The sequence below is a fragment of the Centruroides sculpturatus genome, unplaced genomic scaffold (genome assembly GCF_000671375.1).
Source record: "Centruroides sculpturatus isolate CEXI.00-Female unplaced genomic scaffold, Cexi_2.0 scaffold704, whole genome shotgun sequence".
NCBI classification, from domain to species: Eukaryota; Metazoa; Arthropoda; class Arachnida; order Scorpiones; family Buthidae; genus Centruroides; species Centruroides sculpturatus.
Genome location: NW_019384945.1, coordinates 392991 through 405659, shown reverse-complemented (window position 1 = coordinate 405659; position 12669 = coordinate 392991). Strand labels below are relative to the sequence as shown.

Below are 12669 nucleotides of genomic sequence, written 5' to 3'. Positions count from 1 at the left end.
TGTTCTGAGCATTCCAATTTGGAATACAATGTTGACCTGATGCAGATCTTGTTTAAGATTGAAAATATTTGTCAAGTTTTGCATTAAATTTCATTACTGAATGTTAAAGGTTTTGTTGATTGTGATTTAAAATAATTATATTAATATTGCCCATGTAATAGTGTATTGTTCTTAAAATACTTTAAAATGATTCACAAAAATAATTCTTAATAAAAATGTAAAATGGTTTTTTAAATCCTTAATTACAACCTCTAGTTATCTATTGTTAATATTAATAACGGATAAGTTTTAAATTATACATAATTCTCCCTGTTGCTGTTATTTCAGTGTAGAAAGTAAAACTGTAACAAATTTCAATTGATATAACAACAACCTCTTAATATCCAACATTACATGAGCAAAAATCAAATATAATCATATCAAAGCTTGATAATTATATTAAAGCCAAATAACTGTGATTGCCAGATTAAATTAGGCTACATGGCTTCAAAAAGCAAATTTTTTCAACCACTTTATAATTGTCTTCAGATTTATACATAAAATTAATAATAAATTAATTTTTAATTCTTGTTTTATTTTTAGATTAGGTTTTAAATAATTCTTTACATCATTCAAAATATCATATAGTGCATAATTGTGTCACTTAATCACAAAACATTTTAGAATATAAGCCATTTTAGAATTTTTTGATTAAACCTGAAAATAATTACATAAACTAGGTGAAAATATTTGAAAGATATTAAAGATTATTGTTATATTTGAACTTGCTTATTCAGTTTATGTTTGTCATCACTGTTTTATAGATTACAATTTTAGGTACTAAGTTTACTTTGGAATATCTATAACCAAAATTTATATGAAACATGTATATGTAAATGATAAATTTACATTCTTCTATTTTTAATGTTTGTCATCACTGTAAAATAAACTAATCTGTTCCTCCTTTGTATTAGTATGTGTCATTACTATTGTGCCATTGTCTAATCTATGTGTTCTTCATTCTGTCTTATTTTTATCATCATTACAAAGTACTAATTGTCATTTATTGCTGTCTTAACTGTGTATATTTAATCTTTTGTTGATGTATCTATTGTTTTAACCTTGTCTGATTTGTCTCAGTGTTGCTCAGAGAATTTAATGCTGCTGTTGATTTCTAGATCTTCATCAAATTAATAATACAATATTAACTTATTTAGATGAAAAGTATAATTGAAGAAATTTTGCCTTTTAATGATAAAATTTTTCAGTTATTAGATATCCTTTGCAGAATACTTCATTTAAATTGCATTTTTAAATTAACTGAAAATAAAAAGTAACATTCTGACAAACTAAAGACTATGTTTGAGAAATGAAAATATCACAACTTTTAAGATTCTATTGATATTTTATAAGAAGACCATTAATGTATCACAGCCATGGATAAAGAGCATAAACTTAGAGGAATTGATCATCTAATGAGAGGGCTATCCAGAAGTAACTTCCATTTAGTTATTAAAAAAAATCAGTATAGTGAAAGGAATTTTATTATATACAACTTAAAACTACACCTTTACAAATTTTTAACAGTTTCCAGCTAAATTTAAATGCTTGGCATAGCCGTGTTACAATTTTTCTGTCACCTGTGATTTAATCATGCCAATGATCACTTCATGAAGAACTGTATGTGAAATCCATGGAAAGTTCTGACTTACTAGAAAGTTCTGAATGTGAATTGGCAATTCTCTCTAACCTTTTTATGAATCTTCTGTATGATAAATAAATGCTTACTGGAACTAATTAAATAATTTAAAAATAAACAAACACCTTTTACTAGTCCAGCACAACGTTTAATACGCTAAAAACGTTTTCGACCAATTTAAGCGATCTTCTTCAGTTCACATTCCATCAATATAACGAACAAAGTATTCAAATAATACAAAAATTCAAAGCGCGGATGCACAAGTTAACATTAAGGCGCATGTCTGTTCTCAAAAATGAAAAATATAAACCAAATAATTAAAAATAAACAAAAAGTATACACCAAGTAAATATTATAAAACCAATTAATAATGCCATCTACATGGTTGCGACTGTTAATCCATGTTATCATAAAAGGACTTCCAGGCTGCTGATAAACCATTGGCATCCCTGTAATTGATGTACTGCACAGTCATCTGCACTTTGTGTATCTACTTTTTCCAGGTGTCTCACTGCTTGTGTGGATCTTGTAGGTGTAATAATTGCTGCTTGATCCCAGAATACTGTGATGTCCTGCTGCTTCGCAAACGCTGTGAGGACCGTACTATCAATGCTTCTATTCACTGAGTATTTGTGCTCATCAATCCTTTTCTTCAAGTTCCACATCATTGCTCCTATATATATTANGATACATTTCTCCCTTGATTTTTTATACGGAAAAAACCTTTATTTGTAAATGTTAAAATTTAACTTTTCGTTAAGTGGCAAGTAATATGGCGATAAAATATTTACAAACACAACTTTAAATCACGTGATTTTTTTCCGTGGAAATTTTATTATAAGTTCAAGTGTGCCTTGAGATAAAAAAAGTTAAGTAGCAAAATGGAACTAATAGAGTTGTATTCCATTAAATCTCTAAATAAAATGAGAAATTATTTATACCCATCACTCATTTTATGATATTGATTAGTTTGCGGAACAAAAACGTTTTTTCCCTTCTCATAGTAGGGAATGTTTAATTCCTTCCAAAAAGTTATGAAGGCAATATAAACGTATTTGACGGCTGGATGGCCGAGCAATTAGGGTGGCAGCCAACCGCTCTGGAAAACCCCTGATAGAATCTGGACAGGTAAAAAAAAATCCAAGAATTTTCGGGGTGATCCATACGGATATTGTCGGGCTCCGTTCCTCACCATCTGGCATCTCCATTCGTAATGGGTTTGCTAAAAAGAAAGTCGTCTTAATGCCCACAGGACGGAAAGAGTTAAGAAACTATTTTATTAAAATAAAAAAAGTTATTATTTATGAATGGGAAAACATCACTAAAAATTATAAATTAATTAATTAAAAAGAAAAAAAAAAAAACGAAATTAAATATACACTAGATGGCACAACTTGTTCACAACAGTATCGTTTGGTGTCAACAAAGCTGAAGTTTATCATAAAAATTTCTTCAAAAAAGAAATAAAAATTTGAATTCTCGTTATGATTTTATCATATTAGTGTTTTATAGAACATAAGAAGAACTATTAAAGGATTGTAAAAGGTAATTGATTTGATATGGCAATGTTTTTCAATTTTCTTTAAATGGTCATTTTATGCATGGCGCCATTTTGTTTCTGTTTGTAATTAGTTCATTTTTTCAGTTATGTTTTCAATTATCTTATATATATTATCGATTGAAGAGCATTTTTAGTATTTAATACTTCTAAATTGATTTAAAAGTTTATTTTATTTATTACAGTATTCAGTTTAATATGTTTAATCTGATTTACGTTTATTATTCAATGTAAATAAATGTGCCATTTTTGTGTTCTCATTTAATGTTTATCAGTAATTTAAATGGATTTTTGTTAGAGTTTAATCAGACTACAAATAATGCATTTGTAAGAATGATTTTAAAATAAATATTGAACTTCTGTCATATCAATAATGTGACACATTGTTTTTAAGTAAATAATGCTTTAAAAATAGAAGCCGTATAGGAAAAAATGAGGTTTGAGTTATAAAGTGCCAGTATATAAAACTGGTTAAAGAGAGAATAACATTCTGAAAATTTATTTATATATATATAAAGATGTTTCAATATGAAATAAAATTTAACAGTTGGAATTAATGTAAGAAATCTATATTTTATGGAATTAAGATGATAAAAATTTTTAAGAATGTTTATTTGCAGAATTATGATTAATTTTTTCATCAATTTTTTTCTCTATTTCATTAAAGATGAAGTAGCCACTGTGGTTACTTAGCTAAATTAATTAATGCACCGTTAACAGTGAGTGAAGTTTAAATAATGCTATCGTTTTTTACTGTTTACTCTTTTTCTGTTTGTATAAATCAACTGTAAACATGCCACTTTCAGATGTGGACAGTTGAAAGTGTAATTCACTTTTGACTGTCCACATCTGAAGGTGGCCAGTTAACAAGGTTAAAAATATTACCATTAATTAAAAATTATTTTTACGGTAAACGTTGCACTTTCTTAATATAAATATTGTTAAAATATTATTATTGCAGGTTTATAGCTAATGATTTTAACATTCCTTAACTTTAAATGAAATGTAATAAATGCTGATATTTTTTACAATACTAATATTTTTTATCTGTTAACCAGTCACTTTTATGGCAAACATAAATAAATACTGATGTAATAAAACATATCCTTTGAATTCTTTTTTGCAAGAAACACGTAATTTGATGATAAAAAATCAGATGGCTTTATTTATTGCAAGGCCATTTAAATGAAATAGATGCCTGTTATGAAAGTCAAAAACAGTTGACTACAGTGACCATGTCCACTTGCACAATCTTTCCATTAGATATGCCATCTGCATACTGAGAGTTTTAATGCTGTTATATGTAGGATAGATACAGAAATACTAAATTTAACCAAAAAAGTTGGTTAAATTTATTAACTACTAAATTTAACTAAAATATTTTATTAAGATGCACATAAAAAACAGATTATCTGACCATTAACAAAAAGAAATTAGAGGGGAGAAAAACAGAAATGAATGGTAAAATTATAAGGATAACACTGAATTTAAAGAACTTTGCAGAAACTTTAATAGGGATGATATGTTATACAAAGAAACAAAATATTTTTTTTATATATACATTTACACTTCATGATAATGTTTTTAAAGTTTCTAGATAAATTATTCTCAGTTTTATTATCGTCATTAATATGATTCTGTAACACATTACACACCAAATGTTCAATAAATAATTATTGAATGATATCAGTGTGGTCTGACTAATTACATGGTGTAAACCCAGGTTTTACTTAGTTTTGGAAGCAACAAGTATTTCAGAATTTTGCTAATGTTTTTTTGTGAAAAAATGGTACTTCAGGAAGGCTTCAACAAAATCATAAGCAGTAACCATATGATCAGCAAATGCTCATGATGGACATGTTTAGCCATCATAATCCTGAGTACTTACAGTCGACCCCCCTATAAGATATAGATACCTTCCAATTTATTAGGAATCCGACTTCTTACAAGTCGTTCCAATCACAGCCCGACACGTGTCAAGTTTACGGACTACGGCTGATTGAAAGGTTTTCTTCCATAAAATTAACCGATTCTACACTAATCCGACTCAACATTTCCAAAATACGTATATTTTTTCGTAGTTTTATAGGAATCGTAATTATAGGGGGGTCGTCTGTATTAACAAATATGGTGATGCAGACTTTTGAAGTAGGTGAGAATCCTTTTAAATGCACAGTATAATTCTGTTCTGTTAGTTATTCTAGTTTTCTAGATGCTAGCATATGCTTTCATGAACTTATCTTTTCCTGGAATCACTGAAATACAAACATTTAAATATCATAACACATAACAAGAATTATTTGTAAGTTTATTCTAATATTGAATACATTAATTACCTGGGGATTTATTTCATTCTCTAACAATTTTTGGCATTCTAAGTTAGATCTTTTTCTAAAAATTGTTCACTGCAGTATCCTTCTCAGCCAAGTTGATGATCATTGTTGTTGGAAAGAAAAGCTCAGTAATTGAGGCTTTACTTCCTTAATGACTATCAGTTGAAGTCTTGACAAGTCCATCTTTGAACATCTTTTCCATTGCAGACATTATATTTATATAAAAGATTTAATGACTTTCACTGAAGAAAAAAATGGAAAAATTTACTAAGCATTACTCTATTCTCTTTAACCTTTGCATCAACTGATCATTGCAACCAAAAATGTGATGAACACTGCTGAAGAGTGTTTCTATAGGATTATTTGAAAACCTTGTCAACACAAGGTGAAATTTTATGTGTAGTAAATACATAATAATGGAAGAAAAGAGAGAAAAATTAATATGCTACATGTTAAATACAAAAATCCAGCAACCAGTTGCATAACTTTTCCAGTTATGAGATTTTATTTAAAAAATAACTTATATTATTAATCATATTAAATAAAATTGTATGTAGTACCATCTGTTATGATATTTTATTATAAAGTACATTTTATATTTATTATTATAAAATAGCAAAAAGCTTAATTTTGAGAGTAGGGATGAGCTTTATAAAAAACTAGTAAATGTTAATAATGATCAGTCTTCTTTAGAGAGGTTGCGGCCCAAGTACAAACATTACTTGCACATTGCAAGCAGAAGTACATGGTTTACATTTTAACTCCAAGAAAAAATTGTTGCAGCACATGTTCACAACATCTCGTGACTCAGTGAACGTCACATATTGACTCATGAGAAATTTGTTGGAAAAATGGCGGATACATTTAACATCGAGGGTTACCAGCAAAGGTAAATAAACAAATTAAACTATTTTAAAGTATTTATAGGATGTTTAATAACACAAAATAATTATTTTTAATTAGCGTGATGTCTCCTACCGTACATCGGATGGTAGGACTATCTCATACTCATGTCAAGGGAAATAGTGGCTTATGTAAATTTGAAAGCAGCTCGGAAAATTAATGTTTAGAAAATTTACAAAAGTATTATGTTTTTGATGGTAGAAGATGCCATAGAAGAACAAACCAACCTTAAGATAAGCTATTATGAAGGCAAATATATGTAAATTCTGTAACACTTCATATCACTTGCTAAAAAATTGAATAATTAAATAATTTCTGGATTAAAATCGTCTGTTTCTTTATAGTATTATTCATAAATGCTTAAATAATCATTATTTTTATAAAATAGGTCATAATTTTAACCTCAAACACAAAAAAAATGAATAAGTTTAAATCGATCTTCTACTTGCCATGCTAGACGTAATGAATGCCATTATCAACTGTCTAGAGTTGCCAGATGGCAGCGCTCGACCGTCTGCCATTCATGTTTTGGGCTGAATACGACGGCTGCAACCTCTCTATTATATCCAACCACTCAGAAGGGAATGATGCATCATATCTTCAATTTCCTCACTTCCTCAACCTTTAACCACCAAAATTTAATAACATCAGTTCCTCTTATATGCAAGATACCATGCCAAATTTCATATCTTAATTCCACACACACACATCATACACACAACAATACATCACTGAATTTTTTGACATTTTTGAGTTCAGGAGGTCTCAAAACAGGAAAGAAGTAAAAACATACTCACTGCACATAGTGTTGACATCATAGGTAAGCAAAGGATCTTATCTGTCTTTAGAAAGAAACTGGTTGACAACATGGTTTTTCAGTTTTCAATGTATTCCAAAAAGTGTTTGCTAACCATTCAAGAGATGCATTGTGCTCAATGGAACAGGTGCATGATTTTGGTTTTGTAAAAAAACTACAAATGCAGAATTATAACTAAACAACACAAAAAAGTTAAGTGTTAACCTGGAACAATTTTTGAAAGTTCTTTAAGAAGAAAATGGTTTCATAGTTTCGACTTACAAGGAGAGGGATGTCGGGTCTCTGATTCAAATAAAACTTGGTAAGCATGTAGCCCTAAACACAAACAGCTCCTTGTCCAAAAAATAGGACCCACTTCTCAAGCATTTCTGAGAAATGGGCCTCTGAAAATTCACTGTAGCTTATGTCTTTGGAAGTTTCATGTCTCCTGGAAACAGTGGTAACTGAGTGAATAAGATGCTAAGTACTGGAGCTACATGGTGTAGATTCAAACTTTTATGATTTTAGTTTTTTTTTGTGTTAAACAAAATTATTTTATTATTTTACTATATCATTACCATTATTATTACTATTATTATTCCTCATCTGTAAAGCTTAAAAAAAAGATATTTAAAAATTGTGACATCATTTTTTGTTTAGCAAAAAAGAAGTCTGTAGATTTAACCTTTATATCATTAAATATATTAAGTTTTTATTCTTATTAATTAAATAATTAAATTAAATAATTAAGTTTTTATTCAACAACATAAAATTTTAACATATTTCTGAACATAAAATATAGAAAAATTACAAATAACTTAAATAAAATATAGGTAATAATTTTTTTTCACTTGGTTTACTTTAAAATTGAACCTTCCAATTATTAGACATTGCTTTTTAGTTTGTTGTCAATGTAAAGATATAAAATTAATTTTTACTATTAAATAATTGCTAATGTGAATAGAATTTCATAATGTTTTTCTAAATTTATATTCACTATATAGAAAGAATCTGAAATTATTATACATTGTGAAAGACTATTTTACATATATCAAAAAATATAATAAAAGCAAAATAATTTTAAGTTTATAAAGCCTTTATTAACATTTTCAATCTGATTTTTCTTAAAAAAATATACATCATTCGATAAAGAAAAAGAATATATAAAACTAAAGATAAAACATTTAATAAAACATAACATTTATTAAATGTTTTAAAAGAAGCTGAGTTTGATATTCAATTTATTACTAAAGATAAAGTTGAAAACATGCATTCTTTTACTAATAATTATTATAAATCTAAAAATTTAATTTTTTGAAAACATTAAAGAATTTTTAAAGTGAAATTAAATATTAAAAATAAAGTAAAAAATTTATATAAATATGACATTAAATAATTATTAAAACATTGTTATCCATTAAATTGTTTTCAGAAATTTATTATCAAACATTCTATATAAAAATTGATTTATATACAAATTGATCTGATTTAAAATGTTTTATGTAATTTAATGGAAGGGCATTTAACTTCTGAAAACTTTTTCCTCAATTCAGTGTCTGAAACTTAAGTCTGTGAAATATTCAGAAAGTATCTAGTAATGTATGTTTTGACTAAAACTATACTGATAGAATGAAAGTTTCATTACAAAACATTATTTTCATTACAATAATATGTACAGTACACAATTCTCTTCCAGTAGAGTGCATTCAATCATTAATTCGTATTTACTCTTACATACATATGAATTGTTATATCTTATATGTGCACTAAATTGATGCTGAATAAAATTATTATGCAGTATATTTGTATAAAAATTTATGTAGTATCACTTGCATTATAAATAATGACAAATAAAGTTGGACACTATAATAAATTTTGATAAATAATGTGAAATTTATCACATTGATCGGTCAGTTTCAATATTGCTATCATCTCTTGGGAGAAGTGATGTAATAATCTTTAGGATTAATCATCTGACAAAATATTTAATTTTTTGTATACTGTATACCAAAAATGATGTTCCAGAACTTTTTTTTAAGTTGATTTTTACAATTAAATTAAATAATTTTGTTAAACTATTGTTAACAAACAGTATTATTAATTAATACAGTTAATATTATGTTTAAAAATATAAAATAGTTTATAAGTGAAATTTTCACAAATGTCATTGAAAGCTATGTGCAAAGTAATTGCCAAAGTAAATTTATTTTAATGATGAATATAATTATTAAATAATGTCTATTGATTATTAAAGAGTTTTATGTAATTAAAATATCTATAACAAATTACTTTCTTCTCAATAACTGAAACAAATTACAAAGCACAATCAACAAAACTTGACAAACATTTAAAAACATGTTTAAAAACTTGTGTTCTGAGCATTCCAATTTGGAATACAATGTTGACCTGATGCAGATCTTGTTTAAGATTGAAAATATTTGTCAAGTTTTGCATTAAATTTCATTACTGAATGTTAAAGGTTTTGTTGATTGTGATTTAAAATAATTATATTAATATTGCCCATGTAATAGTGTATTGTTCTTAAAATACTTTAAAATGATTCACAAAAATAATTCTTAATAAAAATGTAAAATGGTTTTTTAAATCCTTAATTACAACCTCTAGTTATCTATTGTTAATATTAATAACGGATAAGTTTTAAATTATACATAATTCTCCCTGTTGCTGTTATTTCAGTGTAGAAAGTAAAACTGTAACAAATTTCAATTGATATAACAACAACCTCTTAATATCCAACATTACATGAGCAAAAATCAAATATAATCATATCAAAGCTTGATAATTATATTAAAGCCAAATAACTGTGATTGCCAGATTAAATTAGGCTACATGGCTTCAAAAAGCAAATTTTTTCAACCACTTTATAATTGTCTTCAGATTTATACATAAAATTAATAATAAATTAATTTTTAATTCTTGTTTTATTTTTAGATTAGGTTTTAAATAATTCTTTACATCATTCAAAATATCATATAGTGCATAATTGTGTCACTTAATCACAAAACATTTTAGAATATAAGCCATTTTAGAATTTTTTGATTAAACCTGAAAATAATTACATAAACTAGGTGAAAATATTTGAAAGATATTAAAGATTATTGTTATATTTGAACTTGCTTATTCAGTTTATGTTTGTCATCACTGTTTTATAGATTACAATTTTAGGTACTAAGTTTACTTTGGAATATCTATAACCAAAATTTATATGAAACATGTATACGTAAATGATAAATTTACATTCTTCTATTTTTAATGTTTGTCATCACTGTAAAATAAACTAATCTGTTCCTCCTTTGTATTAGTATGTGTCATTACTATTGTGCCATTGTCTAATCTATGTGTTCTTCATCCTGTCTTATTTTTGTCATCATTACAAAGTACTAATTGTCATTTATTGCTGTCTTAACTGTGTATATTTAATCTTTTGTTGATGTATCTATTGTTTTAACCTTGTCTGATTTGTCTCAGTGTTGCTCAGAGAATTTAATGCTGCTGTTGATTTCTAGATCTTCATCAAATTAATAATACAATATTAACTTATTTAGATGAAAAGTATAATTGAAGAAATTTTGCCTTTTAATGATAAAATTTTTCAGTTATTAGATATCCTTTGCAGAATACTTCATTTAAATTGCATTTTTAAATTAACTGAAAATAAAAAGTAACATTCTGACAAACTAAAGACTAAGTTTGAGAAATGCAAATATCACAACTTTTAAGATTCTATTGATATTTTATAAGAAGACCATTAATGTATCACAGCCATGGATAAAGAGCATAAACTTAGAGGAATTGATCATCTAATGAGAGGGCTATCCAGAAGTAACTTCCATTTAGTTATTAAAAAAAATCAGTATAGTGAAAGGAATTTTATTATATACAACTTAAAACTACACCTTTACAAATTTTTAACAGTTTCCAGCTAAATTTAAATGCTTGGCATAGCCGTGTTACAATTTTTCTGTCACCTGTGATTTAATCATGCCAATGATCACTTCATGAAGAACTGTATGTGAAATCCATGGAAAGTTCTGACTTACTAGAAAGTTCTGAATGTGAATTGGCAATTCTCTCTAACCTTTTTATGAATCTTCTGTATGATAAATAAATGCTTACTGGAACTAATTAAATAATTTAAAAATAAACAAACACCTTTTACTAGTCCAGCACAACGTTTAATACGCTAAAAACGTTTTCGACCAATTTAAGCGATCTTCTTCAGTTCACATTCCATCAATATAACGAACAAAGTATTCAAATAATACAAAAATTCAAAGCGCGGATGCACAAGTTAACATTAAGGTGCATGTCTGTTCTCAAAAATGAAAAATATAAACCAAATAATTAAAAATAAACAAAAAGTATACACCAAGTAAATATTATAAAACCAATTAATAATGCCATCTACATGGTTGCGACTGTTAATCCATGTTATCATAAAAGGACTTCCAGGCTGCTGATAAACCATTGGCATCCCTGTAATTGATGTACTGCACAGTCATCTGCACTTTGTGTATCTACTTTTTCCAGGTGTCTCACTGCTTGTGTGGATCTTGTAGGTGTAATAATTGCTGCTTGATCCCAGAATACTGTGATGTCCTGCTGCTTCGCAAACGCTGTGAGGACCGTACTATCAATGCTTCTATTCACTGAGTATTTGTGCTCATCAATCCTTTTCTTCAAGTTCCACATCATTGCTCCTATATATATTAGGTTGGAGTTAAACCTATTGTCTTTTATAGGTATAGAGTATACCCCTGTCACGCTATTACGCTCACATTTTCTCTTATCGTTTTTTAAAAGCTTGTACACAGTAGGATTACACCTATAAATTATTTTCATATTCCTATTTCTGGCAAATTTCTTAGCGATTTTATTTAGTAACTGATAGTAATTAATCACAACTCTTTCCTTTTGTTCAGCTCCTCGCCACTGTTGGTTCTGTTTTTGCATCTTTGTTATAAGTGTATCGATTACCCTTCTTCTGTATCCTTGTTGCACCACTGTGCTCCATATATAATCCAATTCTTTATAAGTATCATATATGCTGGTGCAATGTGCCAGCATATATGATACTTATATTATCAATGAACGAAAAGCTGCTAATTTGATGTGTTCTAGATCTGAGGAATTCTTAGGAATGATAACGGGTTGATAAACCGGCTTGCGGTATATATTTGTTCTGATCTCACCCTCTCTGCATGTTATTGTTAAATCTAAGAAGTTAAAACTATTCTCACTTTCCTGGTCTAGCTCCAATGTTAATCCATAAGGATTATTGTTGATTAAGCTTATAAAACGGCATATGTTATGATTGTTTTTCCACAAAATAATGATATCATCCACATATCTNTCAATGCTTCTATTCACTGAGTATTTG

At 27.4% G+C, this 12669-nt stretch overlaps 1 protein-coding gene across 4 annotated transcripts in view; it reads left to right on the top strand.

Annotated features, from left to right (window-relative positions):
- Positions 1-3072: 3072 nt before the first annotated feature.
- LOC111632190 overlaps positions 3073-12669 on the top strand; it is a 35245-nt gene continuing 25648 nt past the window's right edge. For all 4 annotated transcript variants that reach the window (XM_023376563.1, XM_023376560.1, XM_023376565.1 and 1 more), the window contains exon 1: positions 3073-3223. The gene's annotated coding sequence lies outside the window, so the exon portion shown is untranslated. The remainder of the gene's footprint in view (positions 3224-12669) is intronic.